At 36.0% G+C, this 4481-nt stretch overlaps 1 long non-coding RNA gene across 2 annotated transcripts in view; it reads left to right on the top strand.

Annotated features, from left to right (window-relative positions):
- Nucleotides 1-4173, top strand: part of LOC107080684 — an 11206-nt gene extending 7033 nt beyond the window's left edge. Inside the window, exons 2-3 of one of the 2 annotated variants that reach the window (XR_001480973.1) lie at nt 1778-1943; nt 3946-4173. This is a non-coding gene — a long non-coding RNA (uncharacterized LOC107080684). The remainder of the gene's footprint in view (nt 1-1777; nt 1944-3945) is intronic. The other variant, XR_001480974.1, reaches the window with a different exon arrangement.
- The last annotated feature ends 308 nt before the right edge of the window (nt 4174-4481 follow it).

The raw sequence follows: 4481 nt of genomic DNA on the forward strand, positions 1-4481 counted from the left end.
AAATAATCATTAGTTACAGCCCTAATTTTATGGTAACATTCCAAACACATTTCTTCCATAATACTGAAGAGCTGCTGCTTCACCCCGAGGCTGCCCTGCATCATTATATCTGTTTCCTACAATCATTTAATGTTTCTATTATACAAGTGCGTTTTTAATAGTAAAGGATTAAATGTAACACAACCTTTTATCATCATTCTATATTGCTACTGTCTGACTGTTTAAATAGCTCCTTATGTCATTTTTATTTTAGTGAATTCATCTACAAACACAACACTAAGAATGAGCCTAAGTTTATTTAAATATAAAATCACTTTCAACAATTATAAAAGACAATATAACACTTTCTTATCTGTAATGTAATAGTATCCAAATTAACAGTCAGATTAAAGCAGACATTAATATTTGTACTAATTTACTTATGGACCGTGTGGAAATGTAGAAAAATAGAATCAGTGTAAATAGATTTCTTCTGTTTGTCTTTATTCTATTTCTAGAAGTAGAAGTTAATTAAATAGAACTATTTTTGTGTGGAAAACAAAAAAATAGCAGATCTATAGCATCTTTCTCGTTTTGTTATGATCTACAAAAGAGATAAAACCTGTTATTTATACCTGAACTGCCGTCAGAAATGAAAACAGTAACAGCAAATAAATATTGGTGAAAGGGAATCAGAAATGTTGATAGTTTACAGTCTTTGTTCATTTTGAGAGCAGTTCTCTGAACTCCTGCCTGACTCAGAATATTTAGATTCAGAAAGAAATCCTAACGTTGGTTACTTTCATTTCTCTAGTTCCACAAATCAAAACTTTTTCTTCATCTTTATAGAACTGCGATCAGAAGCTTTCGCCTGTTTTAGTGTAGATAATATATAGTTGTTTAATTTGGACTTGTTTCATAACCTAATATTAATTTTGGTAACCGCCGTATTCTAGTGTCATTTATTTTTTTAATTTGTGCTCCAAGAACGCAGACTAGAAAACAAGCAATCAGTAAGAGAAAAGGAGGAATTTAAGGCAGAAAAATCAGAAAGTTAAACATCGCAGCACAGTTGATGCACTGCTATGTGAAAGTTACAGGAAAGAGCAGGCAGCTGCAGCTACCAGGCAGAGAAGCTGCGAGAGGAAAAGAAGCAGCTGCTGCAACAACTACTGCTGTTAATTATAACCATGTTGTTCACATTCAGTTATTGGTATAGGGACAAATAGGTCGGTCCAACATTTTGGTAAAGACATGTCCCTATGCAAACCTACTGTTGTCACAACGCACATTTTCACTCCTGGCCTGATTAAACCTGCAAACGGAACCGACGGCATTTTTTTTGTTCAGATATTACTCACTGAGAGAGCGTGTTGCTTCTTGTACAGTATCAATGTCGTTATAGATGAAAGTGTTCATTGAGGGTTGGATTCCCATGAGTTCAGCTGAGTCAGTGTTTTCTCTCTTATTGTTCAGATCTATCAGGTGTAGGAAATGTTCCTACTAGATGTTTTCAGGAGCTTCACCACAGTTAATTTAGTTCAGTAACAATCGTATCAATCTTATTAATTATTTTTTTAATGCATTGATGTTTTTGGGCCCTATATTTGTAATCCACTAAAAGGCATCTCGAGGACGTCTTTGTCACTCCCTAACATCAGATTGGTGTAAAGATCAGCATGCATTCTCATTTGCTTATAAAAAAAAAAAGTAAAGTCAACAATCACCTTATAAAATCAGGTTATTTTAACACTGAGTGAAATGTGCATCAGGCATTGCATTTTATCATATTATGCAGCTCCTTCGTGAAAGTCAGCCGCCCCCGCTCTGAACACCACGAGATAGAACAGGCCACCAGTTATTAGTGGTGAAAAATGGAGGCAAGATGAAGGAATCTACACTGAAACAAGTTAAGCTGAGCTTTGGGAAGCCAACAGGTCAGGGGGAAAGAAAGAGAGAAGGAGGTGAGTTCATATATCATTCAAAGCATGGCTAGGAATAGGATGCTTAGAGCCTGCTTAAAACTATTGATGCACACGGGGCAAAATAATAGAAATAGTGCTACATTTTTCTTGAGGTTGCCTAGTTGAGTTGCTCATGTTGCATCATGAAGAATACAGATTTCTGCTTCTGCTATTTCAAAACTATTGATGAACAAATAAAGTAGCCTAGACATTCAGTCAGAGCAGGATCTAGGATTCTAGGAGACCAGGGGCTTAGCCCTGAGGGTGAAGATGACTTTCTGGTATCTCCCATTATAATGTAAAATATGACAGATTAGTGGATTCAAGAAATTTCTAATATGCTATACCCTGGAAAAAGTATAACGTTGCTGAAATAAAAAAATGATGTCCAGATATCGCATCTAAAATATTTGACTCCACAGAATCTGAATTTAATCGCTTCTTATGACCTGATTATATTATGTTGCAATGCAAACAATAATACTGCATTTGACACTTAAAATCTTTGCCCTGTTCCAAATGATTTTCTAAACATTTCAGTTGATGAACCAAACTAATATATTGACATTGGACCAGCAAAGTTTGTTTAGCTCTGGATGTAGCCGGGTTGAACAGTTGAACATTGATTATATGCAACTGCTTTGCTACTTGCGTTTATTTATCATCGACCCAGGATGCAGAGACGACTCTCATGGTCTGGAACTTGGACTTGATCACGTGCTCTGGCAGCATGCAAAGCGCAGTTCACAGGTGACTTGAACACAACATACAAGTGAAAATTAGATTTTCAGAAAGATGAAAAATAATCAGATTTTTTTTCATTGCAGCTGCTAGAGGTAACACTGCTGCCTTGCAGCGAGAAGGTTCCGGGTTCTATTCCCGGCCCAGGGTATTTTTGCATGGAGTTTGTATCTTCTTCCTGTGCATGCGTGGGTTCTCTCCGGGTACCCTGGCTTCCTCCCGCAGTCCAAAAACATGACTGTTAGGTTAATTACCTATATTCTCCTGAAGTGTGAGTGTGTGGGTGAATAATTTTGGAAAGAAAGAAAAGAAATTTTAACGTAATTTTTCTTTTTTTTATATCCATATTCCCCAAATGAATATTGTTTTAATTATATTCACAGTTTCTCACGCCTCATTTACTCTTCCAATAGTGCTAGAATGACAGATATTGAATCTGTTGCCATGACAGTAATGATTGTTCCTTAAACTTACACCTTTAATTGATATACATCTTATCATTGTTGCTGTTCTTGATCAATTCTTTTTTTAGCTATTAGCCCAGTCCCATAAAGAGAAAACAAATCAACAATGACAATAAATATGCAGCATAATGTTTACAGATGAAGATGCGCCGCTTTCACATTTCTGCCTGCCCCTCATATAGTGAAGCCTGGAACCGACCCTGATCTGCATAACAGCAGAAAAGTTGTTTCATTTTGGAAACCACTCCACCAGGCAAGGGACTGTTCTACCTGATGAACTGACAGACATAAGTTAGAAAATAAACACTTTACAGAGAGTCTTTGATCAACTATATTTCCTCAATAATTGGATTGTTTTTTTTTTATTCAAGTCAAAATATGTTCTTCTAAAGTGTCTTTATCAGATCTGCTCTAAACAGCATCAGATCTGCAACCTGTTCCTCATTAGGTCCATAATGACTCATTATCATCTAAGTCTAATAGAAGGGAACATTATATATATGCCCTATTGAAGTCTAGTCTTTCTGTTTCTATATACATTTTCTTCTAAAGTATTACCAAGGATTCATTTATGGTGAAAATCTGTTCCTTCTCTTTGTGTGACTTAGTTGTTTTATTTAGTTCTAAAATTGCAATCAACACACATGATACTTTAATACAATTAATTTTCAGAATTGATCAACTGTTCAAATGTTTTCTAAGGTTCATGTAAGACAAGACATGAACCTTAGTTGGATTGAAACATGTCTTTGGATTGTAAAGGTCACTGACCCTGCTGTTTCTATTTATTGTTCTAGATTCACACATGATGTAAACAAAGATCCTCATCAAACAAACTGAAGTTCTAGAAACCTCCTCTGTCTCCTCTCCTCAGGAGAAGATGATCTCCAGGATCCTGCTGCTCATCATCATCAACTCATGTCTCTGTGGTCAGTTTCCATCTTCTCTTTGTTCTAAATCCATCAATAATCAGTGAAAAGTCTGTCAGTGAAGGTAACACTTCAATCCTCCAGCTGCATTTGATCAAGCAGTTTGNCGTAAACTGCCGCTAACCTGAAGTTCCACGACAATCTACAGTGCCGTATATTGACGAAAATCCCACTTTTCATGCAGTGATGAGGAATGACTGGAATAGTTTTCTGTGTTCTTTAGGGGTTGGAATTTTTTCCTTCATGATGCTGCAAAGTCAATAACTCTCCATTAACAGTTGTTCTTCCTCCTCTCTCATCAATAAAAGAAGGAAGCAGTTTAATTCTATTTTATCAAAAACATTTCAAACCTTAGAAGAACATTAACTTAATCAGTTTGTGGGTGTGCTTTCATCAGTAGATGG

Source organism: Cyprinodon variegatus, unplaced genomic scaffold, assembly GCF_000732505.1.
Source record: "Cyprinodon variegatus isolate N-32 unplaced genomic scaffold, C_variegatus-1.0 Scaffold2218, whole genome shotgun sequence".
Taxonomy (NCBI): Eukaryota; Metazoa; Chordata; class Actinopteri; order Cyprinodontiformes; family Cyprinodontidae; genus Cyprinodon; species Cyprinodon variegatus.